This window comes from Dermacentor albipictus, chromosome 1 (genome assembly GCF_038994185.2).
Source record: "Dermacentor albipictus isolate Rhodes 1998 colony chromosome 1, USDA_Dalb.pri_finalv2, whole genome shotgun sequence".
NCBI lineage: Eukaryota > Metazoa > Arthropoda > Arachnida > Ixodida > Ixodidae > Dermacentor > Dermacentor albipictus.
The window spans coordinates 372339669-372349828 of NC_091821.1; the positions used below are offsets into that span (position 1 = coordinate 372339669).

General features: G+C 43.4%; 1 protein-coding gene across 1 annotated transcript in view; it reads right to left on the bottom strand.

Moving 5' to 3' along the window:
* LOC135904071 (uncharacterized) overlaps positions 1 to 10160 on the bottom strand; it is a 592735-nt gene that overhangs the window by 320000 nt on the left and 262575 nt on the right. The gene's annotated exons all lie outside the window — the stretch shown is intronic.

Consider the following 10160-nt stretch of genomic DNA (forward strand, 5'->3'; position numbering starts at 1 on the left):
CGAAGTGGCACCTCAAGCAACCTTTTTCTGTGTTGTAGGTACCGGCAGCAGAATGAGGAACAATGATCTATAGGTTAAATTTTTCTACATGAATAGCATAGGAGAGAGATTAGCAGGCCTGACTTGTATAAATATAGATTTAGTGGGGAGGGGCGGCAACGCAATCTTGCAATCCATAGCTGCAATTGTAGTGATGGGCACCACTGATTTGAAACCTCAGATGTTTGAAGTCCGTCAATGATGTTATTTCCGTTTTGATGGAGTCTCTTTGTATTTAAATTTTGGAATATCTTATCGCCATGATGTAAGCCAATACGGAGTGCGTCTGATTTGTTTACATTAGTCATGTTCTCGTTGTCTTGTTTTCTTCAAGGATAACTTGAGGTCAATTATCGAGGTAGGCTAGATATACATTTGAGAAAAGCAGAACAAATCCAGCAGCTAAAATTTAAAGGCTACTTTTATAGCAGAGACCAGTGGTTGACTCCGGAGTGGTAAGAGAAGGAAGAAAAGCCGAGTCTTTCCGGTTCACCGCCGGGAGGCACAACTTTCACAAACGAATACAACTCACACCTCTTTTACTTCACGAAAAGATATTGCTCGCTCGCAGCTGCGAATGCCTCACTCAGGCAAATACTGCACGATACAGTCTAAGGCTCACTGCGGGTTATATTCCACCAGCTATCTCGTCACAACTTCGCGTTGCGAGCGAAACTGTTTTTTAAGCTCCCGACCAACAAACTAGTCTTTTTGTCCCTAATGAATTAACTTTTTTTTCTTGTGCACGAGATGCAGCGGAGAGTGACCTTCTTGATAGTTGCGACTGTGTTGTGCTTGCGTAAATGCATCCTCCTGGCGTCATCGGGGTGATGTTATTCATAAGATTACTGTCATTATCGAATCTGCAACGATATCGAACGTATTCCATGAGCCCTGACGTTCACCGCTTGTAGAGATCTTTCGGAAAGGTATGCATAGCCGCTCAAATACAGTGATGACATACCAGCTTCTAGTGGTAATAAATGTACGCTAACTCTAAAAGCTTCAACATTACAAGGAATTAGATTTTTTGGTATATGCTGAGGTCCTGACATCAGCAATGCAACCTGTGGTAGAGGGAAATTCAATTGCCCGTTGACAATTTCACAGCTTTTCTGCCGGGGAATAAAACATTTCCGTACTGAGCGATCGATGGCTGGCATTTCTGTCTCGTTGGTGATAGGCAAGATACGCACGCTATAATATTACGTGACCCTTATATGAATATGATCTGGAAACTAAATATAGCGCGGACTATACCACCTGTGCACCAGTGCTAATGTGAGGGAAAATTGTAAAGAAGGGGAAGAACTCAAATGAATTTTTACAGGATGATATAAAGATAAGAAGAAAAAAAAGATTACAGTGGGAATTGTAGTAATGAGATAAATTTTCAAAATTCCTGACACCGATGTACCTTTGTTACATCTGTAAGTTGGCCCGCTTGAACAAGGATACACATTGCTGTCAGGGATGAAATTCTTTTTGAGCATATTTGTGATGCGGTAACTAACAACGAATAGCTTGCGCTACTTAAAACAATTAAAATTTACCAAGACATCAGCTGTAAGGTGAGTATCTGTAGAGGATAATTTCGTCGACCACTTAGTTGAATAAGTCCCTATCCGAAATGGTACTAGCGGCTCTGGTGTCAGCTAAGGGCCACCAGTGGATATGGCTGTGCTCAATTCTTCTTCAGACGGATGCGAAATGCCTCGCAGATTTTCGTAAATAAAACTGGAAAGGCTTATGCTACTACACCAAACTACACATGACGAAAATTTTTACTCAATCTGTTTTCACTGTGTAGATAATAGTTATAGATTGCTAAATTTTATTACCCATACGGCATTACTGGACATTTGCGGATAATTTCTACGCCATAAGTACTTCACAGTTTCACAGCAGGTGTCGAGTAAATTTGAAGTTGCACACACTCTTTAGGTACACGTTCGAAGCGGTATATAATGTCAAGGCCGTTCATATCGAATGCAAATATTTCGAATTATTGCGAATGTCGAACAGTGGTACTAGATGCTTAAAAAAATGGCATGTAAAGGATTAGAGCAAACTATATCTTTATAATGAACTCCATCCCTGACACTATTCGATGTTTTGTCCCGCCGGCAGCATTTATCTACTGTAAGTGCCCGTGCCCTTCAGTCACACTGACGTTCACTTGAGTCATCGCTTTAGAATTCTAATCGCAGAACACTCGATGCCGAGGAGACAGGCACGCAGCATACGCTACACCGGTATAATTAAGGTCATGCAGCGTCGGTGCGAGTAATGAAAGATGGCTTTAGAATGCGCCCTGCACGGCGAATGGGTGTGAAGTCGTCAAGTTCGCGTCAGAAATGCTAATTCAAGAGTGGCGCATACCCAGTGACACAAGTTGGTCCGACAGTTGGTTTTAAACCACATTTCCTCAGCACCATGGACTGTCCTGTGACTTAAGTTGAAAAAAAAAAAAAGGTTAGATGCGGACAAAAAAAAAAACACAACAACAATAGCATAAAGACCTACATACCGCCAAATGGGTGAAGTTCCCAAGTACCGCTGATCACATTGAAAACAGTATAGGGTTATTTGTGATAGCGAGGGTGCGGGATTGGGGTTGTGGTACGGGTTCTTCCTAGTAGGAGGGAAAAAGGAGAAAAAGAAGAACTGAGAAGAATGTCATGTAGTTCACTAGGTGGGCCTAATTTTCGTAGAAAATATCGGACGTAAGAAAAGATAGGCTTGCAGAGTTCGAAAACGAGTACTAAAAGGAAAACCAAACTAATAAATGGGGAAAGTGGGCTAGATGAAACTGAGTGGTATCAAAGGATGTCCATTTAAGTGTACAATCGGCAGATCGGAAACTAAAGTATTGAGTACGAATACCGCATGTCTTGTTGAAAGCTGAGCGAGTGAGAGAGAGGAAAAGAGAGGCAGCCGGGTGAACGAGGTAGTCACTGGTTTGGGATGAGATAGAAAGAATAACTAAAGAAATCAGGGCCAGATAATAATGTTAAAATATAAATCTGAATAAATTAAGTGTTAAAAATGAGTGAAAATAAAATTTTTGCATTCCTAGTTGAAATTTATTGTCTGATCTTCCTTGCTTGTGACTAAATTTTTTTCAATCTATTTATTTCTTTCTCTAAGTTTTGCAAAAGACTTGCAGTATTGTATCCAGTACTTTAATTTCCGATTTGCACTTTTGATGAGCCAGACAAGTTGATATACAGCTGAGTTCCTTTTAACCTCCATTTGTACTGCATTACTTCTTACTCACCTTTGTTGCTCGTTTTTCAACTCTCCAAAAGCTATCGTTCCTTAGGTCCAGTTTTCTTCGAAAACTAAACCCACTTAGTTGACGACACTCCTTGACACGAGAAGGTACCTTTATTTTTCAAGCAGCACCCCCTCCCTGCACCCTTCATTCCTTTTATTTAAATATTTCCACATTCTTCACCCTACCTTAGGCCCCCACTTCTTCTTCTGTCCCGTTGAGGGCTGAGAAAGTGAGCCATATAATCGCTTTCAAGGAAGGGCAAATCCCCTTGTGGAAATGCTGGCGCTAGAGACGCCCATTGTTCGACCACTGCTAGAACGCTCCTTGAACAACACTTTACAACTTCCAGTGTACAACCAAAATGTTAGAATGAGCCCCCCACAATGTACCCCCCACCCTGCCACAACCTCTCTCGGGTGGTTGCAGGGGGGGGGGCACATTGGGGGGGGACCAACCGGTTTCATGCTTGGTTCACCTCCCTGCCTTTCTTTTGTTAAGCTATCTCACTCTCTCTCAGAACCTTGCTGCTTGTTTGGAGAAGTCGGGGTACGGTTGTCAAAAATCGTACCCGGAGCGTCCTTCGTCTTATATTTGTCTCCACGGCAATGCGATAAGCCTGACTCTTGCGGTACACGCTTCACAAGACGACTTCGCACAGTGGACGGACGTACAGGACTACTTCTGAGCTGAAAGTACCATGGCAGTCAATTTATTGACAACTGTAGCAGCACTAACGGCCCTTGTATCGGGTAAGTACAGATATTCTTTGCATGATGACAGAGATAGGCCGATGAGTGTAGCTATAGGGGCTTGTTGGTACGGCATTTCCTATTTTGCTGTAGCGCAAACTGCATGACAAGTATACCATAAAGGCACATTTGACACACACACAGCGCAACTTTCAAGTATAGATTTATCTCCAGTTCTCGTCACTATATATATCATCGAGACGTCATGCAACACGTTTAAAATCTCGGTAAACATGAACAAAAAACAGGAAACCACACGAAGGCACTTTTTTGCCACACAGATTGACAGACGTGTACACGTTCAACGAGAACAAATATAACCGAGCTCTTTTGTGGATAATGAAATTGAGCGCTTACTGACGCATGTGTTACCAAATGTTGATATGTGTCTAGCTTCTATTATCAAGCGTGTCATCTCACAGCTTCTTCTACTCATGATAACTTCTCCTTTAAATCCGGGTTTGCATTTGCATCTTTGGCAACGGATGGAAAGAAAGCCGTCAGCAGTCACGTTGTTTGCTTTGCTGTTGTGGTGTCGTAGCCTATGATTTGTGAATCAACCAGTTTGACCAATGTAGCACCGTCCACACTCGAGAGGTATGCGGTATTACCACACCCGCAATGGAATCAATGATATTGTTTTTATGTCCCCTTTTGCATGCGGTACCTGTGATTCTTTCTGTCTTTGTGCTTCTACAAAGGCTCACCAATTTATTAGGCGCCGAAAAAAAACGAGCTGTCACTCCTTCCAACAATCTTTTTTAATCTGTGGGAGAAACTAATCTGTAGGGGATGACTGCAACCTTTCTTTTGTTCATGTTGGTGCTTGTACCATTCACCTGCTCCGAACCTTTCTCCTGTGCCTTCTTAAGCAATCCCTCTGCGAGTGACACGAGCATGTGACTCGGGTAACTAGCGCCCCTTAGACATGAGACTTGCCTTCCGAAGCTGTAGTTAATTAGGTGCTGGCATGACTTCTTCAGTGCTTCACTGAAATACATCTTCACGATTCCCCTCTTCACAAGCTTCGTACGCTCGGAATGAAATGGTAAAAGTGGCTTACCTGACGTAATATAGGTTCGTAACAGGGCAAGTAAGCCACTTTTACCATTTATTTCAACGCTGTTTTTTAGGCCCCTAATAAATTGGTGAACCGGTGTAGAAACGCAAGTCCAGAAAGAATCACAGGTGCGACATGCGAAAAGGGACATAAAAACAAATTCATTTATTCTATCGTGTCTGCGGTAAACCGCACTCCTCTCGCGTGTGGGCGATCCTACATTGGTCAAACTGGTAGATGCGTAAATGATAGGCTATGAGAACACAACCACAAAGTAAACAACGCGGCTGCAGACGGCTTTCTTACCATCCATTGCCAAAGATGCTAATGCAAACCCAGATTTAAAGAAATATCATGAGTAGAAGCAGGTGTGAGATGACGCGCTTGATAATAGAAGCTAGACACATATTAACATTTGGTAACACATCCGTCAGTAAGCCTTCATTTTCATTAACCACAAGAGAGCTCGATTACCTTTGTTTCCGTTGAACTTGTACATGTCTGTCAATCTGTATGGGAAAGAAGTGCTCGCGTGTGGCTCCCTGTTCTTTGTTCATGTTTACCGAGAGTTTACACGTGTTGTAGCATATAGTCACGGGGACTGTAAGTAAATCTATTGTTCAAAGTTAGCGCTGCGTGTGTATCAAGTGTGCCTTTCTGCTGTCCTTGTCGTTGTCGAATTCACACTACAAGATCAAACTCCATTGCATGACTGATAATAAACTCGCCAATAGAATTGACTGTCGCGGTAGTATAATTGTTTCATGATTGGATGAACATGAGGCTACTTGACCGGAGGACAGAGCGCTAACAACTGTATTCATTTACTTGACAATCATTGTTTCTTGCGCACGAGTAAAGAACAAGATCGGCAACGTAGGATCGCACCCGCAGCTGTGGCTTAGTCTAGGCTGTGGCGTTGCGCTGCTAAGCACGAGGTTGCGGGTTCAATTCTCTACCACGACGGCCGCATTCCGGAGGGAACCACCTAGGCGGTGTTGTGGAATCATAATACAAGAACCTTCGTGTACGAATATTTAGGTGCGTGTTAAAGAATCCCAGCTGGTCAAAATTATTTTGGAGTGTCCCATTACGGTGAACCTCACAGTCATATTGTAGTTACGGCACGTCAAACACAAGAATGTAATTTTTAAGGCACGACGGCCGCGAAAGTAGAAACAGAAAGGCACTCGTGGCATTTCGTTACGAATACAATTCGGTGACTAGAATGACAGAAAGAACCTCAATTTATTTATCTGTTAAATATATTTTGAGCACTCAATTTCAAAGAATATTCATCATGTCACTGTAGACATTTCCGGCGAATTTGTGAAGCGGTGAAGTGTGCGTCGCCTCAATTCAACGCCTCCCCTGGATGGCATTCCTCAACCCAACTCTCTTTGTAAAGCCTTTTGCCCTCATTTCCTTGCCCCCTCAACTCGAGGTCTGCGCAGGTTTGTCACGGTGACAAAACAGAGAGAGAGAAGCATTGGGATGGAACCTGTTTCCGGTGATTTCTGTCCTCCCACTAGCCCCGTTCACATGAATATCCACACACACAGCCATAGCGAGCAATTGAGACAGTTTTCGACAGCACATGCTGCGATTTCGCTTCATTAATTTGACCGCTCATCTTGACGAACATGTGTCCATATTCTGGCCTGACTGGTAACCTGTGTCAGGCACGTACCCAGGATTTTTTTTCGGGGGGGGCCCACCACCTCCATCATCATCATCATCATCATCATCATCATCAGCCTGTTTTTTGTCTCCTGCAGGACGAAGGCCTCTCCCTGCGATCTCCAATTACCCCTGTCCTGCGCCAACCAATTCCAACTAGCGCCCGCGAATTTCCTAATTTCATCGCTCCACCTAGTGTTTTGTCGTCCTCGATTGCGTTTCCCTTCTCTTGGCACCCATTCTGTAACCCTAATGGTCGAACGGTTATCTAACCGGTGCATTACATGACCTGCCAAGCTACATTTTTTCCTCTTGATGTCAATTAGAATATCGTCTATACCCGTTCGCTCTCTGATCCAAACCACTCTCTTTCTCTCTTAACGTTATGCCTAGCAATTTTCGTTCGATCGCTCTTTGCGTGGACCTTAACTTGCTCTCAAGTCTCTGCCCTATATGCACTGGCAAAATGCACTGCCAAATGCACTGCCAAATGCATTGGCACTGGACATATTGCACTGGCAAAATGCACTGATTGCCCACCTTACTTTTCAATAATAATGGTAAGCTTCCAGTCAGGAGCTGGCAATGTCTGCCGTATGCGATCGAACCTATTTTTATTCTTCTGGGAATTTCCTTCTCACGATCAGGGTTCCCTGTGATTAATTGACCTAGGTAAACGTACTCCTTCACAGTCTCTAGTGCCCGACTGGCGATCCTGACCTCTTGTTCCTTTGCCCGGCTAGTTATCATTATCTTCATCTTCTGCATAATAATATTCAACCCCACTCTTACACTCTCTCTGTTAAGGTCTCCAATCATTTGTTGTAACTCGTCTGCATTGTTGTTGAATAGAACAATGTCATCGGCAAACCGAAGGTTGCTGAGATATTTGCCCTCGATCTTTACTCCTAAGCCTTCCCAGTTTAATAGCTTGAATTCTTCTAGGCACGCAGAAAATAGCTTTGGAGAAATTGTGTCTCCCTGTCTGACCCCTTTCTCTATAGGAATCTCCCTGGTTTTCTTGTCTAGAATTAAGGTAGCTGTAGAACCTCTGTAGATATTCTAATGCGAAGGACGAGTCAGTAAGACGAGAAACTATTTACAGATTATATTTACAACAACGGTTGCAGCGCTGACCGGTTAGATTGACAACGGGAGCCCAGTTTGTTCTTCCTCCTATTTTCTGGAGTGATGGCGCCTACGCGCCTCGTTCAAACAAACAAATACTTCACGCATGTAGCAATATTTTCCAAGCTTTTTTACGTAAGCGTTCTGTACTCCTTGATTACGTAGTGCCTCTACGATTGCTGGTATCTCTACTGAATCAAATGCCTTTTCGTAATCTATATAAGCCACATAGAGAGGCTTATTGTACTCTGCAGATTTCGCGATAACCTGATTGATGACATGGATGTGATCCATCGTAAAGTATCTCTTCCTGAAGCATCTCTCCCTGAAGCCAGCCTGTTCCCTTGGTTGACAGAATCCAGTGTTAACCTTATTCTTTTGGAGATTATTTTGGTAAATATGTTTATATACTGGGAGCAAGCTAATGGTCCCATAATTGTTCAATTCTTTAACGTCCCCTTTTTGTGTGGATTAGTATAATGTCTGCATTCTTCCAGTTTTCTGGGGCCCTTGCAGTCGATAGACACTTCGTATAAAGAGCCGCCAGTTTTTCTAGCATTATGTCTCCTCCATCTTTGATTAAATCGACTGTTATTCCACCTTATCCTCCGGCTCTTCATCGTTTCATGTCTTGCAGGGCCCTTCTGACCTCATCGCTAGTTATAGGAGAGTTTCTGTATCCTGTTCGATCATTACTGTTTCTAAGTGAACTATCGTGACTCCTCTGGGTACTGTATACAGGTCAGCTTAGAATTTTTCCGCTGCTTTTAGTATATCTTCGAGATTTCTGATGATATTATCCTTATCTTTTAGTGCATACATCATGGTTTGTCCTATGCCAGGTTTCTTTTTTACTGATTTCAGGCAGCGTTCATTTTTTACGGCTTCTTCAGTCTTTCTCATGTTATAGTTTCGAATATCAGTTATTTTCGCCTTGTTGATCAGTTTTGACAGTTCCGCGAATTGCGTAACGCTGTGCGGCCGCCAGTCCCATACAACCGCGTAGAGCGCAGGACTCTGCGATTCTAGACGTACTGCGCTCACTGCGAAAGGTTAGAAAAACACCCACATAAGCACAGCAGTGAAGTGGCTACGTGAGGCGGTTCGACCGATAACTGTAGAAGCGTCATTCAAAACAAGTAATTGTTCTCCACTTCCGGCGGTGTTTTCTCTACTTCCTTCTTAAATAAAAAGATGTTGATCCATAAATATTGTCATAAACAATGGTTAACTATTTTATTATTCGCTTTTGCTTGCAGTTTGGTTGTTGCCTTGGCTCTCTCCCTTAGTAGATCGCTTAATTTCTCAACTCCTTGCGATTTTTGTTTCCAGTTGCCAATTTTGCACGAAAAGTGCTATACAGTTAGGGAAAAACAGACGAGGTAACGGGCGACAGTCATCTTACTTATGGGTTTAAGGGTTATTGCAGGGTTTCATGATGGACGCTCTTTCACATTATTTTATTTCTCACCTTATCTAACCAATATCACGTGTATATGGTTCAGGGCATCTGCCAGCGTCGCGGCGAGCCGTAACTCAAGGAAACAATGAAACAAAGGGATAAGTTAAAAGAAATTTGCGTTTTCTCTGGCCGCAACTCGTTCCATGAGAGTACAGACCAGCTGAGTAACAGCCGCATCCCTCTCCTGGTCCCAGGATCAGCCTAAACAAAGAAGGTTGAACTAACAAAAGCAACAGCTATGTGCGTGACGGTTGAATAGATGGTGACAACTGAACGCATCTCGAGTTAATCGCGCGGGTGCGGAATCTATGAGAAAACTCCTTCACATTACAAGAGATGCCGATAACTACCGCCATCTAAAAGGAGTGAAAAAGGCAGCATAATGCTGACCGATGAACAGCCGTGAAGTCTCAACATTGATCTGGCGGCGCTTTAGGAAGTTGTGAGGAGTGGTGGGGGGCCCGGGCCCCCCCGGCCCCCCCCCCCCCCCCCCTGGGTACGTGCCTGACCTGTGTGCTGGAACGTACGAGCGCATGCGCTCCGGAAACGCGCATGGGTGTGGCCTACAGCGTTTCCTACAATAATTACTGGAGGTAACTTTGGCCCTGTAATCTTTGAGCCACCATGAAAATGATGATTAGTATATAGATTTGTGTAAACTTCCTGCTTGTGGCTTCAGACGTTCTTGCGGATTTATTTATTACGCTTTATCTGCCTTCATTGGCATGAGCTTTAAAGCAATCTATACTATTTTTATGTGCA